Genomic DNA, 12,678 nt, shown 5'->3' on the forward strand with positions numbered 1-12,678 from the left:
ATTCCATCTGTAACATGGTTGGCCGCTATGGCTTCGTATAAAATGAGCGCTGCTATCCGGAGATTGTCAGTTTGGTGTGAGGGTAAGCATTCCTGACTAGCAATTGGGAGGTACCGGGTTCGATTCCCGGGCTGGCAACTAATTTTTGGATGATAGTTCTCATCGAATTTCCATCTAGCTGTTAACCCTGTTGTCAATGTCTGCAGTAGCTGAAGTCTTCGGGGTGATTTACAGCATTTATTTAGGATTTTCGTTAAATAATAATGATATATTTATCCTTTATATAACAGAGTGGAAGGATGTTCTTGAACATCATTCTCAAAGAATAAACCAATACCAATTCACATTACTAATACAGAGTACTCCATAAACTTCTATTAATTTACATAATATAATTATTACAAGTTCAACCGGCTTTTGTGCAATCGGGCCTGTGAACGTTTTAATCAAAACAAAGGTTAGTGTCAATATTATTATGTAAAAGTTTGATTAGTATTTGGTTAAAATTCTCCTATCTTGATCAAAAATTCAAAATAATCCACATAGATGGTATGTTGGCGTAATCTTCCGCTTGTTGATAGAACAGCTTGGATTTGAATGATTGGTCAACCCGACGGCAAATTTCAACATAATCGCATTCTATGGTCACTTGTCAGTTTGGTATTTTATCAACTAGGACTGAGTATGTTTTATGACCGAGGTCCTCATGCCGTTCTCATTTCCGATCAGCAGCAATAATGACTGACTGTCGCTGCTCTTTATATATATTATGTATCTATCTTTGCCTTCAAATACAAGACAAATTGGACAACAGGGTCAAATATCCATAGTCATAAAACAAGATCCAGAGGTGCGTTGAGAATTGAGCCACACAGAACGACCTTCTACAAATCTAGCTCAGCATATGGAAAGTATCTAATTCGTTGCCGAACCACTTGAAAGAGGCTCAAACACTGACAGTTTTCAGAACAAGACTGAAAATCTGGTTGATAGCCCAGTGTCCCTATAGTTGGCAATCCCTAATAAACTGATTAGAGAAAAACAAAATAAGACTGGAAAAATGTATTAAGAATCTATCGTTACTTTCGAGTGCAATGTTAATGTTTCCAGATTTTATTGTTTCTATATAAGTGTATGAGTTGTAACTGACATAAATAAGTTTTCAAATATTATTTTTTCACAATTTTAAAAATTTATCTAGTCTTACTTTGTAAATGAATGCTAAAATTTTAATGTATGTGACTATTGTCTTTTCTTACCATTGTTTAGCCATTACAAGTAATAAATTGAATTATGGTTAATTAAAAACTAAAAATGCCACTTAATTCTATGATCTGCAACTTTTCAGAATTGGAGACTATTGATTCCACTGTTTTTTGGTTCATACAACTTCAATTCCATCTGTGATATTAGCTTATTTTTTCAATGATTTAGACTATATTATATAAATATTGTAGTAACATTTATAATGTATTTATGATGTGATGTTTATGACTTGAGTTGATATTGTATTATATACGATGCATAACATGAAAAATAAAATTGAAATTGAATTGAATTGAATGTTTTCCAATAGTTAAAACAATGATCTGCGACACAGCTTTTGAGATTCCAAGGCTGAGAGGTTGAGACTTACAAGTCCCAACTTCATTAAGTATAGAATATACTTCAATTTCATTCTCATTTTATGCTTCAATAACAAACGTAATAACCTCTTGGCTTCAGGTTTAAAGGTTTAATTACTGTTCTTATTAATACTAGCCATGCTACCTTCTATTTCTCGTCACGATCTCAACTCATAATAATGAGCTTCACATAAAACAATGAACTCCAAGTTTGCCTTCACGTGTAAAAGTACCATTTGGGTAATTAACACACCGCAGTACTCAGAACATGCACTGACTATTCACGAATAATTCAGCTAAAAGCTCCTCAAACAATGCCTCAGCTTTCAGCAAATTTCATATCAACTCCATGTCTTGACCTTTTCTACGTGTTGAACTGAATTCATTCATAATTTGAATGAATTACTTAGCTATAACAGGAATTAATTAGAAGATCTTCATACATTTGACTGTAATTGAGATGAAATGGGATACCCTTTTGTAATAAACTTTTATAAGGTAAATACCCTGTAAATACCTTTTGTAATTGTTGAACTGTGTTCATTCATAATTTGGAATGAATTACTTAGCTCTAACAGGAGTTAATTAGAAGATATACATACATTCGACTGTGATTGAGATGAAATGGGATCCCTTTTGTAATATTTGCTCTAATGTAATAAGCTCTACTGAAAATTATTAAAAGCTCTACATACATTTGACTGGAACTGAGATGAAATATGATATATTATAGCTTAATATCGGGGACCGAGCTTCGCTCTGGAGTACAAAACCATGAAAAAATTATTATGAAAGAAGAAATTATAATAATATTCATAACATTCATACAGAAATGTTCTATCTAATCACAGTAAATTTATATTGATTCCCAGAGGAATGCAAAAATTCCTCTCACAAAGGCCCAGTTGCACAAAAGCCGGTTAAATTTTAATCCTGATTAAACGCCACGTGAACCAAATCAGAGAAGACAATTTCAAAAAGATGAATCTACTGGAATTAATCAGGATTTAGAATAACCGGTGTTGCATGCGCAGATCGCCCGCTATGTACAGATGTACCATAGACCGGCACTAAGTACCTGATTGAATGATTACAAAAGTTCACAAGACTGAGTCATAATTTTGACACAGTCCCACACAAATGAACTCGCTCACTCACTTCCATCATCAACAGACGACGTAATAATTATCATCAGCTGTTTTCCCAAGGATGAATGATAATTATCACTTCAATGTCCTTCAGCTAGTTTTGCCAGGGATTGGACCTAGTGCAATCGAAGACTTTGTTTTTTCCTGTTTCCCTAGCAACGAATTCGAATATGATGAAACCTATTCGTGTCAAGGGGGCGTTCGGTGCTATGCGGTTGCTATTCGGTACCGAATCAAACCGAATCATCGTTCCACACTTATCGGAATTTGCCGAAAATGAAACGAACCGAACCGAAAGTGTGTGAAAGTAGCCACTCGCTAGCAACGAATTTAAAACCTGATGGATTTTATTAGAGTCAAGTGGGCGTTCGGTTCTATGCGGTTTCTATTCGGTACCGAATTCAAACCGAATTACCGTTTCACACTTATCGGAATCTGCCGAAAACGGAACGAACCGAATGAGTGTGAAACTAGCCTTACCAAGTTAAAAAAGTTAAGTTGGAAGTTATCAAGTACACTATACTTTCTGTGATAAAATAAATAGGGTACTTGAAACTCTTATTGCGTTCCAATGTGGAAGAAATGACTGTACTGTATGAAGTGTGTATAAATGAAGGTTAGATAGAGTACCTACTAAAATTGGATAGGATCATCGACTTGGGTGTTTTCTAATCGTAATGACCAATTTCTTAACTTCTCAACCAACTCCCAATGTTTATTCCCTAACAGAAACATAAGGAAACAGGCAATTTATGTCGGCTTACATTCGACTTTACGGTGGCGCATAAAATATTTCTGTTTTCCGGAAGTTTATGACTGAGAGGTGAGCGCAGAAAACATTCCATCTCGAAATATGAAATGTGAAAGTGCATTGAAGTCTTGAATGGCATTTGGTTTAGCCAGCTCTCCAAGCCAGTTGTACTTGATAGTTGATTGGCTGGCTACTGACGGAGATAGAACTATAGTGTGGTCTACGTTATAATGGCATTGGAGAAAGATAGGAGAGCAACGTTGCCGATCTTCGGTCTTGTCAATGCCTTCTGTAGGTGGTAGCTGACACAGGTTTATTGACGTAATACTAACTGTTCATTCTCGTTTAGAATAATCAATTATATTTTATCAAGCAAGAAATTACATTTCATAATGAATTTCCATAACTAAGATGATATATTTTGTTAATTAGTTAACAATTCTACATTGATAAAAGACGATCTGGCAACATAGCAAAGCAAGAAAGAGATAGTGCTATCCGCTTTGTTCGATGATAGACAATGATATAGTGAGGTCCACGTTACAATGGCAGTGTAGGAAGATAGGGGAAAAGGGTTGCCAGATCTCAGCCTTGCCACCCAAAAAGCTGATACTAGTATATCTGATAAATTTAACTGTTCATTATTGTTGAAAATAGTTAATTATATTTTATTTGTCAAGAAAATATATTTTTTAAAGATGTAATAATAAATTTTCATGATTGAGATTAAATATTTTGTGGCAACGATGTGGCAACATTGCAATGCGTGAAAGAGATAGCGCTATCCGCTTTGTTGGATGATAGACAAGGATTGCAATAACATTGCTAATCAACCACTGCCATTATAACATGGACCTCACTATAGCTGAATTTATTATTACTCACAGAAATAACGTCAGTTAAATATTATCACTGACAAAAAACAAAATTCAGGGAGAAGTGGTAATGAGGTTTACAAATGAATTATACATTAAAATGTTTTTTCCTCCACCTACTGTCAAAAGTACTTATTTTACTCCCTGAAACTTTTGACATGAGTGTCACTTTTTCGCTCTCGGTACTAAAAAACAGAAAAACTCCCTAGGGAGTAAAAGTGACTCCATTTAAATAACATAGGAAGCATCTCCATTTTAAAAACGTACATTTGGAATAGGTCAGAAGGTCTAAGCTCAGATGAGGAAGCATATAGAGTAGTCATTAAACCAACTAAATTCAATACCTCAACCAGACATTTGATCGATCTATAAAATTTATGTTTGTATGCTGAAATTATTATTACAAACTTCATATCACTATACTAAAAAAATTTATATATTTTTTTCTTTTATTCCATGTTATTCAAAATATCAGCCAACGAATATTACTTATTAACTAATCAAATTTGAAACGGGAACTTCATCATAGCTGTAGTTTTGGCTGTCATTGTTGTTACAACTTTAGCTGACAGATAGTGCTGTCGGAGGAGAACTATGATTACAAGCCAGCTGTTTCTGTTTACTTTTTAGATTATGTTGTAACACATTGTTTGGTCACATTCGTTTTTAAAAATTATTTTATTAGCAGTTTTTATAAAAATGTAGGTGGAGGAAAAATGTTGTGTATATCACGAGTGAAAAATGTTTTTTCTCCCTCAGGAAAATTGTTGCCCTCGGCTTCGCCTCGGGCTTCAAACTTTTCCCTCAGGGAGAAAAAGCAGCACTTTTCACTCTAGATATACAAATAACTATTTATCATGAACAGAAAACGGAGTGTAGCAAAAAGTGGTACAAGGTTCACATAATAAGGTATTAGGTGGGCCCTCCACTAGAACCGTTTTCTTCCGAACTAGCATCAGCCGGAACTCGTCCGAACGATCCCCCAACAAAGAAATGAATAGATGCTCGTCCATTGCAAAAGGTTCCTACGGCCGTGCATTGCCGTCTCCGGCCGATCAATTTTTCGATCCGAATTGAATGGGATTTTCCGGCTCTATCCGGGCCGAACTGACTAGTCGAGCTGAGACAACAAAGTGTTCCTAACTTAAAATTGTTTCACAGTCTATTTTGTTCTGAGTTGTTCTGTTTTATAAAGTTGTAGCTATGAACAATGAAAGTTGATAAGTTTGGTTCAAGAGCATGTTCTATTGTGGGATATGCGAGACAAAATATATCATCAAGCTCATGGGGAATCTGTAGACAAAGGTTGCTGAACAAAAATAAGATCTGAAGGTGAAATTATTATTGTAATGAATAACTTAATCAGTAAATATTTGTTTTTCTACAACTGCGCGTAAAAAAATAATTTACATACTCAATTCTCCTCATAAAACTGCTTATTTCTGAGGAGAATCTACTTTTTCGCTCGCTAACCATCCGCGAATGCGCAGTAAATTTTCTTTACGCTCGCAAATCATTCGCGCATGCATAGAAGAGTTTCTTTACGCTCGCCAATCAGCTGATGGTAAGCAGCTCGCCAAAAGTCAGATCTTAACCTAAAAAGTCGGTAATTGTAATTCACCCGATATAAGTAATTTAACAGGTTTGGGCAGTTGTAGAAAAAATGTTGTATGTAATTCGCGCGTCATGCTTCTTTATCGCTCTTGCAAAATTATCACGCTCCGCTTCGCGTCGCGTGCTAACTGTTTTGCGCGAGCGATAAAGTCGCGCATTACGCTCTTAATACATAAATAGCTATTATTCAATTTTCAAAATCTCAATATAATCATTGTTAATGAAAAATTTTGGTGGCTATGATAGTAGTTAATTCAATAATTGGCAACAGTCAACTACTGAACTAAACTGACGTAAACGGTTCCAATGGACGACCATATTCGGCCGAATTAACGGCCGGCAGAATCGTCCGAACGGATGAACGGTTGAATACGGTTCAAGTGGACGGTTACCCTTAGTTTAACAAAATAAATTATACACTAAAATGTTCATCTATCACGAAAAAACGGAGTATAGCAAGAAGTGGTAATAAGCAGCACAAATTATTCATTGAACTGAAAACGGTTGTGTTATTCTTTCTCATTCAATCCACTTAAGTACAGTACATCTACTCTCGACTTGATCCATTGAGAATTCAACAAGCGAAGTAAAGAGAAGTCAATAGAGGTGAAGAAGTGGCGGTGAAGAGGAGGAGAAAGGTTGAAGGATTGGACGAAAAGAGGTGTTCAAGAGGAGGAAAAGAAAGAGAAGAAGTAGGAGAAGAAGAAGAGGGAAGGAGGAGAAGTAGATCGAATAGGACTGATGGAAATCCCTCAACATTTCTTCCGAGTTCTTCTTGAATTTCTTTTTACTTTTATCATTTTCTCTTACTCTTTCTTACTTCTTCTTACCTCTTCTCAATTTTTCTCTTATTTCTTACATCTCCTCTTTCTTCTTGATAAATTTCTTTCTAGTCGTACATTGCAAGTTTCAAGAATAGTTGTGGATTCAGTGGATTATTCAGGACGTGAACTTCCCATCTTGAAAGTACAAGAGGGAATTTTAAATTATTTCTGCTTACAGAATAAGAATTCAGTATACTGTGAAGAGGGATGGAATTATAGCCTGGGCCCGGTTCCATAAGAGAATAGAAGCTAATACTTTAGTATTTTCCTTTTCTGATAATCAGCTGACTACTTATATTCTTAGGCTCAACTCACACTTACGCGACTCAGGTCGAGAAGAGACTCGACTCTAGTCGAGAGCATGTGTTTTAAAATGGTGACAGTCGCGGAAACTAGAATCGACTGGTCTGAGTGTCATCATTTGGAAACACATGCTCTCGACTAGAGTCGAGTCTCTTCTCGACCTGAGTCGCCTAAGTGTGAGTTGAGCCTTAGATTCTATTTCCTTATGCAATAGACCGCTGGTTTAATAACACGAGTAATTTGATGCGACGTTGAGTTATGATTATGACTATTATAATTACTTCCGAGCTCCTTTTAAGAAGAAAGTTGAATTGAAGGGCCGGTTTCCGAGTTCGGGATCTAGCTAAGTTCTAGACTTCAAACAGCTAGAGTCAGAAAATTGGCTTTCCGAAACGGGGCGTAGTCTTAATCCACGTTCAAATTGAATTTCGAAAAACTAGAAAATTGAACATGAAATAAAATAAAGGGAAAATGGTGTAAAGTTTCAACTATTTTGAACTATTCAGTAATGTTTCATTTCGACAATGAAGAACGATTCCAATTATAGAAATGAGGAAATAAAGATTATCATAAAAACTACGACTATGCCCTGTTTCAGAGAGCCAATTTTCTGACTCCAGCTGTTTATAGTCTGAAACTTAGCTAAATCCCGAGCTCGGAAACCATCCTTCACTTTTCATTCTCTCAGACAATAGACCCCTGGTTTAATAACACGAGTAATTTGATGCGGTGTTGAGTTATGAACATGACTATTATAAGCATTTTCGAATTCCTTTCAAGAAACAAGTCTAATTTAAATTATTTTTGTGTGATATGTTAAAACCTCAAAACATTATCTAATCATATTATATCAAGCGAGCAATTTCTGTACATATGTATATATTCATTTACTTGGGTATATGAGTATATGGATGTATGGGTATGTATTTATCTCCATGCAACGGATCTCCAAAACGACTCTAACGGTTTTAATGAATTTTGCAATATAGGAGATTCTTGATATGAAAATTCGATTGCAAGGGGTCTCATTCCTGGGAAAACTCGCTGAAGGACATGTGAAGGAGATTCGTCCAGGAACAGATGATACAAGACTGCAATTTTCATCATCTGTTGTACCACAAATAAAAGTGAGATGTGATTATTCCAGCTGTATGGCCCGGCAAATACTATCTATTTCGATCAGCTGATCACGTGACAATATACTCAGCTGAAAGCTGGGTTTTCGTTTGTGCATAAATGCTGTCGTCAACCACGACAGCGTGAGAATCTCAGATTGGGTGGATTTCAATTTGTCCAAATAACCTGGAAGATAATGTTTTAATGGGGGAGGTTGAGTTTATACTTTTTAGCCACACTTGGATGTAATGAGCTGGTTTACGTGCGTCATATGGAGGCCGAAAGTGATTGTTTTCCGACCAAGCCGGTAAAACTTTACGGCCCTAGGGCTGTAAAATGACCTTGAATAACAGCTGATCGTGTCCGATCTCACAAAAATCATAGAGAGATAATCTCATAATGACTGTAATAATCTATATAATTATGTATCGTGAATCGCGGTATGATGTCTATAATATATTTTATAAATTACTGTTTCATAATTTAATATTTATTATTGTGTTTTTGATATCAAACAATAGAATACGATGATATCTCTATAGCCTCAACAATATAATGTTGGCTGCATTGTCCATTGTCAGAAAGGTACGTATCGCAAGTATTTAAAAGTGAAGAATCGAATTTGAAATCAAAGTACAATAATTGTATCAATATTTAAAAGTGAGGAAGAGTAATAATTGTTTCTTTTTTATTATCGAATTCCACTTCTTAATGCAATACAATCAACAATAATAATAGAAAAATACAGCAGAGATCTAAAGTTTAAGGTAAGCCTACTGGTGAAACTCAGCCTTGACTGAAAAATTACTAGTAATTTTTCCGTAATTCATTATTAAAACTTTTAGATAATTTTTCTTCAATATCAAACCATATAGAGAAAACATTAGGCCCACTCAAGATTGAATCCTCGAATGTTTTCTCTATGATTTAGGCTAACTATTTTCAGAGCAATATTTTGTTGTGAAAATGCCGGCAAACCGGCTTCAAGTTTGCACTATATTATAGTAGCCTACATACGTTACCTGACTTTCAGGCCTCTACTATCAACAATACCCAATGGCTGAGAGCGCAAAGGCGTGATACATCAGAATCAAAGCTCAGTGAATTACAAACATGATCTAGGTTCGGACCTCGGTCAATGACATTTTTTTTGTCGATGAATTTCGACTTTTATTAGCTTTTTTTTATATTAGTTACCGTAATTAAAATTTCAATCAACTTTTTAGATATATTTTGAGACAAAACTGTGAAATATGCAATTATATTAATTTTTTAATCACATTATTTCAAAATAGTAATGAAAATTCTATTCATCCATCTATCCATGAGATGGTGCACCAGGCGCAAAGCGTGAGCTATAAAATTCAAACAATTATTCGAAATATTAATAGTATAAAAATATTGTCACTATTGTAAATTATTAATTAGTAATATTGAAATTAATTGACAGTGAAAGTTGACATAACCAAGATTCAAACTATCAAAATACGCTGTTTGAATTTTATTTATTTTCCAATTTCTTATATATTGGGAAGTTTTTTTTTCGTGTGGCGAAAAATAGCGTTCGCAACACGGGCAAAAATGTTTTTCCGGCTCTCGAACGCTTCAAGTTCTCGACTTCGTGTCGAACTTGAAAACCGCGATCTCGAGCCGGAAAACGTACATTTTCGACCCTAGGTGCGAAATATACTATTTCGCCCCACTTGGATGTAATGAGCTGGTTCTCGTGCCTCATATGGAGGCCGAAAATGATTGTTTTCTGACCAGGCCAGTAAAAGTTTTACGGCCCTAAGGCTGTAAAATAACCTTTAAGTCAGCTGATTCTGATTTGATGTGAACGTGTTTACAAAATGGTTTATGAAACGGAATCAGTTTAAGCTTCTAGAATTGAATAAGTATTCTGTAATAAGATACTATCATTTTATTTGGATGAATGAAATACAGATAAAATAATATATATTTTAAGCTACTCAAATTCGATTTTCAGAGTAGGATAGAACTTCTAACCTAAACTTCCGAAGTCAATGACAACAATCATTTTGATGTTGACATTCAGATTGGCCAAATTTCAAGTGTGCTAAGACACAGCTGATCAAAAAACTTTTCATCATTTGTGTTTATTACTCAAGAATCAAAAACATTTATAATAATATCATCTTATTGTCATTTGGAAGAATAAAAAGTATAAACCCAACCTCTTAGATAATTGAACATAATTTTCGAGGTTATTTGGACAAATCAGAATAAAAAATAAAAATACTTGGACAATTTCCTGATATTCAGATTATCTCAGATTTGCTAGAGCTATCACCTTCCACTTCTGCTTTCGGAAGTGCTTAGTAAACAACTATTCTCATATATAAATATATTGTTTATTTTTGTGTGTGGCGAAAAATAGCGTTCGCACCACGGGGCAAAAATGTTTTTCCGGCTCTCAATCTTTTCCAGTCCTCGGCCTACGGCCTCGGACTTGAAAACCGATTTCGAGCCGGAAAAATCTCATTTTCTGCTCTTGGTGCGCAATATACTATAATCTCCAAGCAACGGATCTCGAAAACGGCTCTAACAGTTTTAATGAATTTTGCAATATAGGAGATTCTTGATATGAAAATTCGATTGCACAGGGTCTCATTCCCGGGAAAACTCGCTGAAGGACATGTGAAGGAGGAATCTATTCGTCCAGGAACAGCTGATACAAGACTGCAATTTTCATCATCTGTTGTACCACAAATAAAAGTGAGATGCGATTATTCCAGCTGTATGGCCCGGCAAATACTATCCATTTCAATCAGCTGATCACGTATAAAACGTGACAATATACTCAGCTAGCTGGGTTTACGTTTGTGTGTGAATGCCGTCGTTGACCACGACAGGGTGAGAATCTCAGATTGGGTAGATTTCAATTTGTCTAAATAACCTGAAAGATTATGTTTTAATGGGGGAGATTGAGTTTAAACATTTTTATACTCTCAAATGGCAATATGTTCCATGGGATCCGTCTCAAAGTTTGGCATCAGATAATTGAGTCAGTTCCATGAGCCAATCACTTTCAGGTTATCGTTGAAGTTCAGATTATAACTTGATTATCTACAACCACACATCTGATATCCTTCAAATTGCACGAATACAAGATGATTTCTGAGTTGGTTAGCTTACTCGCAATGTCTTTCTGTAGCTATACAAATCTATAGCTGGTAGTTCTAGTTGGTAACCCTATCAATGAATCTTTTGTGAGTAAAATAGGTTTGATTTTGGGAGTTCATTGTTATAAATTTGGGTAACGATTAAAAATTACTCTCAACATCAAAAGTGCAATACTCACATTAACTTCCTGATCCATTAACGAGCCACTAGATACCGGAAATATTCCTTAAAACTGCAAAATTGACGAGCGCGACGACATAGAGATCCATTCCACTTGAAATTCGCGACGCGACTGCCAAACAAAGGCAGAGGTGACCGTCAAAATTTGACAAGTTATGGCAGGCGACGTGTTTACCTGCCGGCCGTCAGACGGTTCATGGCAGCCGCGTGCCGTTTACCAGTTGCCATGGTAACGGCGCTTGGCGGCACGTTTGAAAATTTCAAAATAACTGCCGACTGAGTTTCTAATAGGAATCTACCTTTTGCCGGTGTTTTTGCCTCACCTACTGTTACATGTACTGTACACCTGTAGAGATTTATATCGTTGAGCATTGTTGAATGATGATTTGAATACGGAAGAAGATGATGAAGAAGAAGGAGGAGGAGGAGGAGAAGAAGAAGAAGAAGAAGAAGAAGAAGAAGAAGAAGAAGAAGAAGAAGAAGAAGAAGAAGAAGAAGAAGAAGATATTCAGGCTTTAAAATAAAAAAATGCTACTCAAAAATCAGCGTTTGCTGAGTATTTTATTGAAAATAATCATAATTATATCAATATAAATTATAATATGAAAATATTCTTCTTCACGTGCCTGCTCCGTTTCGGATGTTGGCGATCATAATGGCTATCCTGATTTTGTCGACGGCGCTACGGAACAGCTCTGCAGATGACTGGTGAAACCATAGCCTCACATTTGCCAGCCATGAAATTCTCCTTTTGCCAGGTCCCCTTTTTCCGTTGATTTTTCCTTGAAGGATCTCTTGCAGAAGTCTGTATCTTGAGCTATTCCTCATAATGTGGCCGAGGTATTGGAGTTTTCTACTTTTAATGGTATTCAGGAGCTCCGGTTCTTTATTCATTCTCCTCCTGAGAACCTCTTGATTAGTAACTTTAATGAACATATTAAGCATTGGTAATAAAAGTATTAAATTGAATGTGAAAGAAGAATTTTATATCTATAAAACTGCGGAACAATTCAATAAATATAATCCAATTTGACTTAAATAATCCTATTTTTGATGAAATTAAAAGTGAATAGGCCTAAATAAAACTTAAAATTGAAA

At 35.5% G+C, this 12,678-nt stretch overlaps 1 protein-coding gene across 2 annotated transcripts in view; it reads right to left on the reverse strand.

Annotated features, from left to right (window-relative positions):
* The window catches only part of LOC120350775 (UV excision repair protein RAD23 homolog B-like), a 259,105-nt gene that overhangs the window by 232,012 nt on the left and 14,415 nt on the right, over nt 1-12,678 (reverse strand). The window contains exon 1 of one of the 2 annotated variants that reach the window (XM_039425553.1): nt 11,579-11,697. The exons of the other annotated variant lie outside the window; for it this stretch is intronic. The gene's annotated coding sequence lies outside the window, so the exon portion shown is untranslated. Of the gene's footprint in view, nt 1-11,578; nt 11,698-12,678 lie in introns of those variants that run through there. 2 annotated transcript variants of the gene reach the window in all.

The sequence above is a fragment of the Nilaparvata lugens genome, chromosome 4 (genome assembly GCF_014356525.2).
Source record: "Nilaparvata lugens isolate BPH chromosome 4, ASM1435652v1, whole genome shotgun sequence".
NCBI lineage: Eukaryota > Metazoa > Arthropoda > Insecta > Hemiptera > Delphacidae > Nilaparvata > Nilaparvata lugens.